The sequence below is a fragment of the Mastacembelus armatus genome, chromosome 20, assembly GCF_900324485.2.
Source record: "Mastacembelus armatus chromosome 20, fMasArm1.2, whole genome shotgun sequence".
In the NCBI taxonomy this organism is placed as follows: Eukaryota; Metazoa; Chordata; class Actinopteri; order Synbranchiformes; family Mastacembelidae; genus Mastacembelus; species Mastacembelus armatus.
In genome coordinates this window covers 5,921,039-5,936,242 of record NC_046652.1, presented here as the reverse complement: position 1 = coordinate 5,936,242, position 15,204 = coordinate 5,921,039, and positions in this window count along the sequence as shown.

The following is a 15,204-nucleotide window of genomic DNA, read 5'->3' as shown; positions in this document are numbered from 1 at the left end:
ATCTCTTTTCTTTTTGGCTTTTGTGAATAACCTAGAGATGGTCACTTGAATTAAAAACAGTGATATAACATTAAATTATAAGAAACTCCTGTCCAGTGGGGTTTGCTGAAGACCACTTTGGAGATGTTGATATGCCTTGAGCAAAACAGTGTAAAACCACAGCACAGTAAGCATACACCAGCACTTCGTAAATCACTCAAACACAGAGTAAAAAAAACTCCCTCCACTCCATCCGTTTTTAAAGGAGTCCTCAGCAGGTCCCTGCGGTGACAAATGGCATCAGCAGCAGTGCAAGGATACCTGAAGGATACAAATTGCATAAGGCAACAGGGTAAAGGTGGAGGGGGGGTACTGTGTGATGTCCAAACTCTAATCTGTATGATGGGGTGTAACACCACACACCATGGTGTTGTCCATCAACCTTCAACCTGACGTCCCATCTGTGTGCAGAGGGTAATGGACGGAGTGTTATTAATCACTCCGCTGTTTGGTTGGTTGAAGGGGTGGGTGTGTGTGTGTGTGTAATGTAGAGACCAGCGCTGTCTGGCTCTCGGGAATCAATCTCTCTTTACCTTGAATTCAATCATACTACCTGAAAAATGCAATGCAGCAAAAGACACACAAATGGTTATTTATGTGCATATAGTGTAGACTTAGGGGGCTACAGGACAGTGAATTGTCTTTCCACGTGTTAGAGGTCATGAAGAGGGTCTCAACAGTTACAAGTGTGAGCATATGACATTATTGGTTTTAATCAATGAATTTTCGGGCTAGGCATGATGTTTAAAACAACAATTTCCTCCACACTGACCACACTAAAGCTTGACTGATGAATCATTAGTGGATAAATGTAACGTGCATATATTACTCGCCCACACCTGCACATATGAGCAGCAGCAGAGATAGTGTTAAAGTTTTCTTCACTGCTTTCAACGTTCCATGAATTTGCCAGCAAAATGATCTATGCAGCTCATAGTCAGTCAGACACATGTGACATTCCACTTTGACAGCAGGACCGATGACAATAAATGACTTTCATTGGCGTTTAGGGACTGCTAAAGGTCACAGCTAAAGGTCACAAGAGCAAGGCTTGTGCCTTTCAGAGCAACTGTCTGTGTGAGCGCTTGCATGCTTATAAGGAAGCCCAGATGTCATAAGGTGTGACTCTCAGGATGAGATCACATCTGCCTATCGTTTATGTGTTTAGTGCTAATTAGTGCGTTAGCATGCTAACACAATAAACTAAGATGGTGAACGTGTTACAAAACAAACTGCTAAACATCAACATGTTAGCACATTAACAATAACGCTTTAGTTATAAAGTGCTTTTCATTATAGGTTTTATAAAGTTTCAAAAACCAAAGTTTTGCTATTTTACATAGTCTAGTTAGCACAAAATAAATAGTTAAAATGATGCCACTAATAGTATCGTTTGAGAGCAAATTAAACTAAACAATAGCTGGGAGGTGACGTCACACATAGGAAAAGCTAAAACAGATTTGAAACCAAAGAAAAATAAACAATGATAATAGCAAAGGGCTTTTAAAAAGACAAGTTTAAAGAAATTATTTAAAATAAGTCATATCATCATGCTGGGAGCACCAGAGCTGATGAGCCCTGACTGAGAAAATGTAAGCACTTAGCCAGGTCACAGGAACAGCCAGAAGAGCTCTGTCTACATTTCTGAGGCTGCACTCTGGCTTGTAGGACTGTAGCAGTTCAGCAATGCTGAGATCCAAGGCATGAAGAGGTTAAACGGAGCTAAATTGTGTGTGTCTTTTAAAATTTGTTAAAAGCCCAGCAGTCACATACGCATATCTTAGCACACTGATGTCGGTATTTAGACCAAAGCACTACTGTGCCTGTAAGCATGTCCTCACAGAGCAGCTAGAAACATTATAGTTTTGTTTCCTATATAACTTCACTGTTTTAACATAAAATAACATAAATTTCTCTACCTAAATAAAGTATGAATCAACAATGAAGTGATCATGTGAAAGAAAAAGGACTACTAGGCTACTGTAGACAGCACGGTGCACGAGTGGATAGCACCGTTGAGGCAACAGCAAGAAGGTCCCGGGTTCACAACCCGGCCTTTCTGTATGGAGTTTGCATGTTCTCCCTGTGCTTGTGTGGGTTTTCTCCAGGTACTCTGGTTTCCTCCCACAGTCCAAAAACATGTATGTCAGGTTGATTGGTGACTCTAAATTGCCCATAGGAGTGAGTGTGAGTGTGTGAGGTTGTTTGTCTCTATGTGGCCCTGTGATGGACTGGTGACCTGTCCAGGGTGGACCCCTGCCTTTCACCCAAAGAGAGCAGGTATAAGCAGGTATAGATGATGGGTGGATGGATCAGTAAGACTGTGGTTGTCATAGGAAACAAATAGTCATGGATTTATAAACTCCACTGATAGATACAATGACAGAAGTAGTAAAAAAAGTAAGTATATAAAGTGAACATAAAACATTAACATGAAAAAAAAATGAAAACCTACCATAAAAAAACATAAGAATGTACAGTAATAATACACAATACTTCTATCAATATTTTGATAAATACAGATAAATTCAAAATACTAATATTTCAGAGTCCAAATATCTTCTCTAATACTGTATATGGCAATACTGATGAAAATATTGACCAAATAAATAGCCTATCTCAATTGTAATACCTCTGCTACCATGGGCATTTTCTGAATAGTTTTTTGATTGATGCCCATCTGATGTGAATATAAATTAATATAAAATGCAATTAGTATGAATAGCTTTTGCCAACTATCTTTAGGAGAGGTGGCGGTAGAGTTTTTGACTGAGCTACTTAACAAGATCTTGGACAGTGAGAGGATGCCTGAGGAATGAAGGAGAAGTGTACTGGTGCCCATCTTTAAGAACAAGGGAGACGTGCAGAGTTGTGGAAACTACAGAGGAATAAAGCTGATGAGTCACACTGAAGTTATGGGAAAGAGTAGTGGAGGCTAGGCTGAGGTCAGAAGTGAGCATTTGTGAGCAGCAGTATAGTTTCATGCCAAGAAAGAGAACCACAGATACAATATTTGTTTTGAGAATGCTGATGGAGAAGTACAGAGAAGGCCAGAAGGAGCTGCATTGTCTTTGTAGATTTGGAAAAGGCGTATGACAGGATGCTGAGAGAGGAGCTGTGGTTTTGTATGAGGAAGTCTGGAGTGGCAGAGAAGTATGTTCGAGTGGTGCAGGACATGTATGAGAGCTGTAAGACAGTGGTGAGGTGTGCTGTAGGGGTGACAGGAGTTCAAGGTGGAGGTGGGACTACACCAAGGATCGGCTTTGAGCCCCTTCTTGTTTGCTGTGGTGATGGACAGGCTGACAGATGAGGCTAGACAGGAATCTCCGTGGACCATGATGTTTGCAGATGACATTGTCATCTGTAGTGAGAGCAGGGAGCAGGTGGAGGAAAATCTAGAGAGATGGAGGTTTGCTCTGGAAAGGAGAGGAATCAAGGTTAGCCACAGTAAAACAGTACATGTCTGGCACAGTGGCACTGGGAAAAAGACAGGAGGCAGAGCTGGAGGTAGCAGAGCTGGAGATGTTGAGGTTCTCTCTGGGAGTGACGAGGATGGATAGGATCAGGAATGAGGACATCAGAGGGACAGCTCATGTTAGATGTTTTGGAGAAAAAGCCAGGGAAGCCAGATTGAGATGGTTTGGACATGTTCAGAGGAGGGACAGTGAATAAACTGGTGCATTTCCGAAAGGAAAAGAAGAAGAAAGAAGAAGCTTTGCCAACTATGAGCCAGACTTGTCTGTGCATGTACCCATTTTGCTCATGAAGCATTCAGGAGCTGTGTTAATTAGCAGCCTGTATACAGAGGCTTCTGAGTGGCAAACAAGGTGAGTGAGTGAGATTGTTCCTGTCAGGCAAGTAACAGAGCGTGAACATCCCATTAAACACCTCTTTTTCCTCTCGAGGCCACATTTTCTCTCATTCACATGGATCACTGTGCTCTAGACTGGCCTTTCACCACCTCCCTGAGCAGAGCCACCATCATGTCAGCACTAACATCAGCAGGACTAAGTATAAAAATGCCCCAAAATTACATCCCAAGACTACAAGTGGACACTGCAGCTGCTGTTATTATTTAGTGCTAGTAGATAACCCAGACAGAAGTATATAGTTATTCGTTACTGTGGAGAGGCTCAAAAGAAGATACAGTTAAGTCTGGAACAAGATCCAGTGCAGTCAGAACAGTGCACTGAAAAACACTTTCAGGGAGAAAAGGCCTTGATGAATGTATGCTGTTGCATTATGTTTATATGAGCTGGGAGAAGTGATGGAAGTAGGTGTTAACTAAACAACCCCAGGGAAGACTGAAGACTACTGAAGAATTTATGAGCTGTCATGAAATGTTGCATTTTTTTGCAGTAGGAAAATAACAGTGATTACTGACGCCTGTCACGAGATGGACTCCTTGGGGGGGGAGGGGGGTTACAGTTTGTACAGGTTTATCTATACACACACAGACACTTTAAATTAGACACTTTTAACAGCACAGCATCACTTACCTCACACTCACTCTGTATCTGTTTCCACCTGAGGCCAAGGTGAAGCCCTGTGGATTTAGCAGTTTATTAGTTTCTTTGAGGCTGTAAATAGGCCGACTCAGGCAGAACAGTATTTAACTACGCCCCAATGCATTAAAGCATCCTCTTAAGTACATTTTTCTCTGTGCTTGTATGTTTTAAAGCAAACATTTATTAATGTAGCTTCAGTCCAGATTAGCATGACTATGTATTTAAGGGAAAAAGATGAAGTAGGTTTTTCAAAGCAGTTTGAATCTCCATAACACCCTGCTGCCAAAGAAATGCATTTTTCATCTCAGTGACATCTTCGAGGAAAACTGCGTTTGTGCCACTCATACTATAAATCCTATGCTCATTACATTAAAATATGTTGTTGGTGTAACTTTCTCAGTTTCCAGATAGCACAGCAGTCTAGTTTTCCCTGTTTCCTGCATAAATTCTGCTTTCTCTTCACCCCAGACAGAAAGAAACACAACTTCCAGCTGCGTCATTTAGACAGATATGAGTGGGTAGATAGGAAGCTGGCACGGCGCTGCCACTTCCAACATGCCAGCCTGAAGGATGAATGTCACCGTAGGCACTAATGCCAGTAGAGAGATGCCACCATAGATTCTATCCCAAGACATCTGGAATCCCAGGTGCCCATCCCGCAGATCCAGGTCTCAGCTGCAGGAAGCCAACAGTTCTCACAAATGCCAAAAGCCTCGCAAAACTGGCCAAGCCACACTGAAGCTTATCAGCTCCACCACAACCCTTTATGGGGCTATTCACCTCAATCAAAGCTGTTATTTAGGTAATGAGCCAAGATGGCGGATATTGCTGCGCTCCAATTACCTGCTATGTCTCCCCCATCTTCTCCTGCCAGCTTCCCCACAACCCCTGATTCTCCTCAGCATGCCCAGCTGCTCTGGCGCTGCTCCACAGGGGGACCTTTCAGAACAGAAGGGCTCTGTTAGAGCTAGATCCACTCACAAGGGCTATTGATGACTGCCATGGTGTTTCGCAGAGCATGTCTTATCAATAGTGGAAAGATGTCAACCAAAGTGCAATGTCAGTGGCTACTGACAAACTCAGAGCTGTTATCTGATTTTTAATCATATGTAAATTGTCATAGAAATTTTAAATCAGTTATAAGGATAATTTATTCCAAATTCTTGGTCATTAATCATCACATCACTACTGCAATCTGCAATTAGAATGAGAAATTGCAGAACAAAGTGTGGTTTAATCAAGTGTGTTTTTCTGCTGGCATACGGAAAACTCTTTTTATATTTATATATTTTATATTATTGCTGTTACACAAATCCATCCATCCATCATCTATACCCACTTATTCCTATTTAGGGTCACAGGGATCTGCTGGAGCCTATCCCAGCTCTCTTTGGGTGAAAGGCAGGGGTCCACCCTGGACAGGTCACCAGTCCATCACAGGACCGCAGATCCATAAATATCTTTACAATTAATACATTTCATTTTATCATATCTTTTTAAAATAAAAAGTTAAAATGTGAGTATCATGGCAAATATCGTGCAGTACATATAATAGATCCTGTGAAACAAGACCAAACCTAAGAAACTCTGCCAAGATTAATTAATTAGATTAAAAAAACTTACAAGTACTCTACCACAGGTGGTGTCATAAGTGGGTGATGAGAACAAACTATCAACCTGTATTCAAGCTGTCCTGTCCAGACAAAGTCCTAGAACCACTAGTTAACTCACAGCTGCATGGAGGATAATATTCTCCTTCAGGGTTTAGACCTGCTCATAGCACAAAAACAGCAGCAACTGTTGTGGTGGATGGTGTTATATTAAAAAATGCAAAAATTGACATCAGATGCTATAAAAAGTTATGGTTATTCAGAGCCACTGGGGACACATTTTTAAAAATATTCAGGTCTACAGTATATTCAGGTCTTCTTAATGAAGACACATGCTTCTCAGTGCAGTAGTGTGTGTCTCTTTGGGTTTACAGTCTACAAAACAGAAGAATAAGGTAAGCCATCTTAGAGACTGACAGACATAAATAATGATTAGAGGTAATGTGCTGTTTTAATCTCTTTATAGGAAGTAAATAGTAAAGTAAAAAAAAGGAAAGTAAGTAGTAAGTAAAGAAAATGACAAAACCACTGTCCAAATTCTGGTAGATCTCACAGGAGGGTAGTTTACAGGCTCCAGGTCACGTTTTAATCTCATCTTTAGCTTAACAAAGTAAAATAGACACTCAGAGCTCAAGTCATGGTCATAAGTATAATGACCAATATAGTACTACCGGGGTACTTTCTGTGCAGAGTTTGTGTATTGTCTGTATGTGCAAACACATGCAAGTTAGGTTCACTGGTGACTTGAGATTACCCATAGGTGTCAGTGTTTGTGTCTTCATGTTACAGACTAGCAATCGGTCAGCTGGGATTGGCTCCAGCTCCCCACGACCCTTGACATGATAAATTAGTAAGGATTATACATGGATGGATTACGAGGAGGATTACAAAAGGAGTATTTGCCATCAAGGTTGTCAGCTCCTTCCCCATCTTTCTATCTAATTAGCTCTAAACCTATTTTAGTTAACCAACCCACAGGAAGTTTTTGGTTTACTTATTGACACTGTCAGTCACTGAACAAAAATACTGAGCTCAGCACAACAGGAAAAAGGGAGCAATAATAAATTCCCCTATAGGTGAAGAAATATTTACAGCCTACAGGTGAATACTGGTGTCAAAGTGAGACTTATGAAATATATATGGACAGCAGCTGTAACAGCATATGATAGTTGTTACATCATAACTTTCACAGAACCAGTGCAGCTATAGGTATGGCAAACTAAGAGAGTAATTTTATTATGGGTATGTTGCAACAGAAACAGTACAGTATATCTGCCAGATCTACCTTTGAGTAATGAGCTATACAATACGTTCTAGGTTTTTCATTCACACAAAATTAATGCCAACATATACAGTGATATGTGATACAGCCACTTATTGTGTGTGTGTGTGTGTGTGTGTGTGTGTGTGTATGCACGTCTTTCTATGGACATGTTTTACTGCTGATGCTATTCTTGTGTGGGCATTTTAGTCTTGTGAGGACATTCAGGCCGGCCCTCACAACTTGAAATGTTTTTTTGAGGGTTAAGACTTGACTTTAGGGTTGGAGTTAGGATAGGCATTCAGTTGTGATAGTTAGGGTTAGGGTCTAGGGAATGCATTATGTCCATGAGTGTCCTCACAACTATAGTGAGACATGACTTTGTGTGTGTGTGTGTGTGTGTGTGTGTGTGCGCACGCGGTGTTAATGGAAACCATATTGTACCACAATGCAATGCACAGTGGCAACAGAGATGTTACTCATACCTGCAAACGAAGTGACAATACAGATTTGGTGGAGTGAAGGCTTCTCTAATAGCTTGGTGAAAATATACCCCTTTGTGTGTACTGACAATATTAATATATACTTTATGATATATATACAGAACTTAGACAAAGCAATGGAAAGCTAATGGAAAGTTATATCTGCCTTCAGGATTTTTCTGTGAAACTGAGCATAAGTATTTATTATCCCTTGAGTAAAATGAAAAACCTATTATTTTAGAAGTTATGCTCAAAAAATGTTCTCTTAAAAAACTGTCACAGACAGTTATAGGTAACTGTATTTTATTTGACTAACACTGGCTTGATAATAAAGTGATAGATAACCTTGTAACCTTAAAGTCATCTATCTATGTTAGCTGCAGTTTCTTTCTGCAGTTGCTCTTTGTCATTGTTTTGGAGCAGCAGTTCAGTCATGCTGCTCTCTCAGTCTTCACCTCCATCTTTTGTGGCTCTGCTTCATTTTCAGTGGCTGTCACTGTCATGTTCTGTGTTCAGTTTCTGGCTCCTTGCTCTGACTGTGCAAGGAATTTCTTTATTTGTAGTACATATAAATACAGTAAATAGGTAAAAAGTCACTGAGTTTTTGTGTAAAATACAAGTCTAATTCATTTAAAAGGACAACTTTAGTGGGTTTGGGTAATTGGGCTGCAGTTTTCTCTTAAGTAATAGACATCACTTATCATCATCAGAAAGCTTCTGTTAGAATGAACTATAATTTTATGAAAATGAAACTTGAGACTTATACGTCTAGTTAAAGGAAAACTTGAGAAATTTAACTTGACTAGAAATTTAACGAGACAGAAATTTAACTAAAAAATGGCATTTTCAAAGGTTTCACTAATTAAACAGTGAGCCGTAAAAATGTATATGCTATTTTATAATTATGTAATCTGAAACTTGATTCCTCAATGCCAAACGCATTCAGAAAAAGGCATATTTAAATAAAATACAGGGTTTGGGGGATAATTCTTTGAATTCTACCCATTTTTGCTTTTTCTATGCAGTTTTCTATTGGTGTCCAATTCTCCTTTTTCAGCTACTAATTTGTATTCAATGGGTACACTCATCACAATATATCTAACCTTTATCAATCAATCTATATTCATGGTGGAGTTATGGTCCCAAACTTAGGGTCAAGCATGTGAAGGCTATCAGGGGTCCCAAAAAAGATGTGTTTAGTTTTATTTTCATTAAAGAAGATAAAGTTTTAGGAAAGCCAATGCAATTATAGAGCAATTGAAGTGACCATTATTTATTTTTAAAGGTAGATAGATTTGCAGGTCATGTGCATAGCAATGAGAAGAGACTTATTCACCATCTATTGGTTTAGGTCCTATTTAACAAATCGGAGGTTTGCAGCAGATATAAAGCCCTGGTGGTGAGTGGTTGTTAGGCTGCTCTCCTTTGGCATTTCCACTGTGCAGCTCTGCTCTCCTGGTGTTTGGGTGACATTTCCGATATGACTTGACAGGTAGATGCTGCCTTTAGAGTTGAACCTAGCTAAACTTGGTAGGCCTTACATCAAAAAGATGAGACAAAGATACTGGAATAAATAATATTGGCAGAGTAGCAATTGTTAAAGCCTCCAGGGCTGCCATTTCAATGTAGAGCTGAAGGACTTTCTCACAGGCAACACAGGAGGTGAGTAACAAGTCATTAACATATGACAACACTGACAACAGAGTAAATAACAGTAGATATCTTTTAGAACAGTTAGGGTTAGGGCTTGGGTTAGGGTTCAGGGTTGAGGGTTAGGGTTAGGTGCATTTTGGTGGTGATAGAAGCAGAAAGTGTAGAAGATGAATAAAAGAAAAATAGGAGCAGGAATTTGCAAAAAGTAAAAAGAGATTTTTAAAATAGTAGCCAAGCCTCTGCCATAAATAGAATCTTGTGGAAAGTTCAAAACTGAACAACTAAGAGGGGGAGCTTCAGAGAAGGGATGATCATTGTCTTTTCTTACCCGAGGCCGATCCCTGCAGCACTTGGCCACAGTGCAGAGGAAAAACTCCCATTAGAATGAAACCTCCAGCAGAACTGGGCTCAGTTTGGGTGGACAGCTGCCTCGACCAGTTGGGGTGAGTGGATAGAGGAGAGAGAAAAGAACAACAACAATAAACAACAAATAAACTCTGTGCAGGTTGGTGGGGCCAGTAATTGGTTATGTTTAAAGCCTTCCAGACTGGAGATGCAGTTCTAAGCTGTGGCGGCACACTACAGCTGACACGGGTTAGCTTGAACACAGACCACCATGACAATCTACATAGCATCGTGATTGGTACTAATATCCAAGTGACGACAAAAGTAAAGGCAGGCTGGGACCATACAAGGATACAGGACCAGATATGATTTTAATCTCACCAGTACTCAAGCCCTCTTCCCATATGTTCGATGTTCTTTAACATATGAGCAAAGGAGGAAAGCGCCAGAGTGACAGGGGAGTAACCCACAACAATGGCAGCATTTGAAGACCATAAAATAAGAAGTGTCAGGTAATCATAAACCAACAAAGAGTCCACAGCATATTTAATATGCACAAAACGTCACACAAACACAGGTGAATTAAGTAGCGCAGACAGCCAAACATCTTGTCCTATGTCATCATTTGTCCTATTGTAAGTAGTATAATAACAAACTAACAATAATCTCGGGAAAAAATGAATGTATGAAAATATAATGCTTGAATCAATATTGGAAAAAATAAACAGCAACAGTATCATAAAACTGTTTACCTTTAAGGCAAACTTTAAACAGCCAAAAAGAGTGAGTTTATATATCCAAATGATTTATATTTCATTGCAGAGCTGACAGTTATGAAGCAAGTAATGGGACTATATACTTGTGAATCACTGTGGATATTATTTCTGCATTCCACAAAGTCAGGATCCCATTTTCTGTCATCCTCAGAAGAATAAGCAAATCTTCAGCAGTGATATGAAACATTTGTTTATGCTGTTTGTAGCAGAGTGTGTGACGTACTAACTTTACCTCAACTTTCCCTGTGTACCTTTTCTTTCTGAGTCATTGTTCAAATTTAAAATAACACTGAACACTAGAATAAAAGAGCATTGGTATTTGGCATTTAGCTGTAGATCATTTTTAACACATATAGCACCACATCATGTGGTCCTATATTTAAAAAAAAAAAAAAAAAGTATGGCTCTGAGCATGACCGTCCAAAACCCCCAACTCCACGTCTCTAATCACAGGAAATTCCACAGAGATAAAGCACTCAGTCTGCTGATGCACATCAGAAAATGATTTAAACCAAAATGTTGTCTTGGTTTCATCTTTGGTTTTTGTTATGTTTACCTTTGTTAAATTTGGTTTACTGCTTTAATGTTTTTTACAGCAATTTTTCAGCCTGTAACGGTCAACGTTGTTGATCATCTCAAATTTTAAATCTCACACAAAATGGCAGGCAGTAAATGTATGGTGCACTATATGGAAGAAAGGTAATTTCAGACATTTGTTTTTCATTTGTTGGTACATATTCAATTGTGAAACTAACTCTGCTTTTGTTACTTTCAGATAAAGCCAGGTTTGTCATCCAACTCCCCAAATGTTACAGTGTTCCTTAAAACAGTACCCAGCGTAAGACAAAGACTGCTTTCATCTTTAAAGCTGTTGTTGCTGAGCCAATAGTTTTAGACTCTGAGCCCAAAAAGCAGTACAAGCCTATAAATTTAAGGGTCTGGGAATATGTGCTGACACTGTGCCAGCTCTTCTCTAAACAAAGCTTACTGTACATTTACTGCACATGGCTGTAACTAAATCCTGATTGTTGTAAGTGAAGAAAAAAACTGATAGAGGTAATTCATGCTCTTTTTTTTTAATTAGAGGCTGAAAAGGCGATGTCCTATTTGATGCAGGACTCACCCAGGTTGAGTTGTCTTACCACCATTTCTGTTCAGTTTTGAAATATAGTTCAGAATTTACTAGATTAAAATTAAAGTTACACAAAAAATAACATGCTTTTAAATATCCCCAAGGTGCTTCTATTAATTTTATCCTTTCATTTCAGCGTCCGTTATCCTGCTGGTCAAGCACAGGGTGGATAAAACCATAAAGTCTGATGGTGACAGGTTAGCTAATATTTTAGCATTGGGATGTTAGGCAAGGACGTCTGGCTGGGAAGGCTCTTGAGATGTGATACAAAGGTTTTTCAGACCACAGTGCACATTTCCAAAGAGTGAAGGCAGAGGAGGACAGGTAGCATGTTTGTGGTGTAGGTGGTTGACTGATGAGGCATGTTCTCGGGTTGATCTAGCTTTTATTTAATAAATGCCAAACTCATTGTGTTGGTGTATTCAACTTGAATCAAGCAGAATTTACATGATTACACGTAATCTTCTTGATGTTTCTTTTTACCTGTTTGGCTCACCAAATGACTGGAGTTCACTGTATTATGATCATGAATATACAAGTAGGGTGACCATCATAAACAACTGACTTTTAATTGTAATTTTATTTCATCTGCTTTACTGTCTACAACATCTGGCACCTAAAGAAGCTTCAACAAACTAAGAGCATTTTACAAATATTATCTGACCCAGGTTTCAGTCCTGGCTGTGGGAGCATAAAGCTGTAGAGCTGATATCTCATTAGTGACACAGTAGAGGTCAGGGTGAAAAACACTGTGCTCCTACTGGATGACAAATGAAGCCCTTCATGAGCCACAGGAAGGGAGGAGATGAGACACAGGAAAGAAAGTTAGAGAAAAAGAAGCAACAGATAGAGGAGAGGTGGTTGTGAGGATGTATGCAGGCGAGAGAGAAAAACAAGACAAATAGAGTTATTCTTATTATTGCCTCTTCTGGTGCTGTAACATCCTTCATTTTTACACATTATGACGTTTTTTGTTTTATTGGCATTTTCAGACTTTACAACAGAGGGCCGTGCATCCCTCCGAGGTATAGTTTGTTTGATTAATGAAACACTCAACAAAGGCAGTGAAACACTTAAGGGATTCATGCTCATAAGAAAATTGATTACCTTTAACTAGAAAACAATGGGGAAAGAGGAAGCGTAATGACTGGGCACCTGTTTTACTTCACAATCATTACGGGGTCCAGGAAAACAATCACCATGTTTTGTAAAACTTTAGTATTAATGGCTCCTATAAGTGAGCATAAAGTACCACTAAAAAAGCTTAGAAGACTGATTACTGGCATCATAAATGAAACATTAATATCACAGAGATAGTTTACTTTCAGCGTAGTCTTGTGTTTTGCTTAAAGACCAAGCCTCCTGCTGTACAACAGTCCATTTATTGTAACTTGCGTATCTTTGCAGTCAATTTGAAAGTAACATACTGTAGGTGAATCTAAACCTAAATCAATCTGGAAAGCTGTTCAGAAGCTTAATCAGTGTTAATTTGCACCCTATTTAAAAATCAACCAGTAAACCATTCATCTCTACTCCTTTACAACAAAAAAATCTGAATAAGGTTTTAGTGCTCCAGATTAAACCAACTCTTCATTTCACCACCCCATTTGATTCATCCTCTCTGCTAATGGACCTTGTGATGAGCTATTGATCTACAGCAAGGTGTCTCAGGAAGCAAGAGAGAGAGGACTACACCAGACAGAACCAAAGTGAAAACATGGCCTGATAAGTAATGTCAAAGGATCAGACTTGGTGTAATAATTCTATTCATTATGTACTTTTAGTATTCAATACTAATAATTAACTATTCACTTAGCCACCCTAGTTACTGTTGTTATGTCAACTTTACTAAGCTACAAACTCTGAAAACAGCATCTTATTGGCCATGAAGTTCCTAACCTGTGTTTTACTTCCTTAATGTCTAGGTTATGCAGTAGGCTGTACAGCACTTGTCTTTAGGAGTAACACTAAGTTAGTTACTATTGTGAATATGAAGCTAGTTAGCTGGACATGCTTCAAACACATACTGATGCCGTTTTTAATCTTGAGTGTCCCCAGTTCTGTCTAGCGTTCTCCTTCTGCTGATGAAAATAAACCATTCAACATCAAATTGCTCATGTGTAAGCACGGTCACAATGTGAAGACCTCACCTTTTCAAATTAATGTTAATCAATCGTTAACCCTGCTAACATGAATGTTAGTTTATCAACATGCCCTTTCCTGCCTGCAAACAAATGACTAATTTAACCTCTGACTACACTGAAGAAGAAAAGATCAAAAATCACCAAGGAATAATCTTGCCTGCTAAAGCTCCTGCTCAGCTCTGTGATAGTGGTTATTAGTGATGAGGTTTTCCATTTCTGGAAGGGGATCAGATACATTAGGAGCATGAGTGAGTGATGACGGTAATTAGGAGAGAGTTGTCCTTTTTCAACCTCTGCTCTTCAACCTTCTCTAGACCTTTGAGGACTTTCATTTCTGTCTGAGGCCAGTTCTGAATAAAAGATTAATAACATCCATCAGAAGGCTGTAAGTATTAATAAGGCTTCAGACACTGTATGAACTGTCATCCCAGAGGATAAGACAGTGATATTTTTAATAATTCGTCTATACAGTGATGTTTACGGTGCATCTGCAAAGAGCTGGAAATATGATAAGCAATTCAGCATGATACACAGCCTGTAATTATATTCTATTGCACTGATTTACTCTATACAGCTTAGCCAGACTCCCCACAGATAGTTTATAGACGCAGATATCCAACCTCCGATTGCATTCTAGTGGTTCAAACATGGCTCTATTATATTTCCTACAGTTCTCCATTTATTCACCGTGTGCCTCACCTGCTGCTTAGAAAGATTTGCAAGGCAGTAGAATTTAATCCCTCCCAGAACAAATTGAGATGTACTGTGTTTGCAGCTCAGCAGTAAGGGCTATCCAGCAGCTCAGAGAAGCCATGTTGTGCTGACTAGACTTAAGTGCTCACCTCACTGCACACGCCTACACAATGGACCTTTATTCCCATGTGTTGCAGAAAAAAAAAACAGAAAGTGTGCATGCGCATAAATGTGGTTTGTTCATGTGCTAGTGTGCATTTGGACTTTAAAAGTACATGTAATTTTCTCTGGGTAGAAGTATGGGTCTGTGTAAGTACACCTGAGCAGATGCAGTATATCTGGGTACTATATGCAAAAATGAGTGTTCCCATATTTCAGTGCTAAAGTAGAGGAGAGGTTTAGGAGTAGGCTGAGAAAAGGCAAATAAAAGCATCTCAGTTTTTCTCTCAGGTAGAAAAAGCAGTGGACAGGATGATTCTGAGCTTTAGACACATAAAAAAACTCTTAGAGTCAGCCAGGGGCCTGAGGGTTCATAGGACTGATGTTGCAACATCCTGTCTC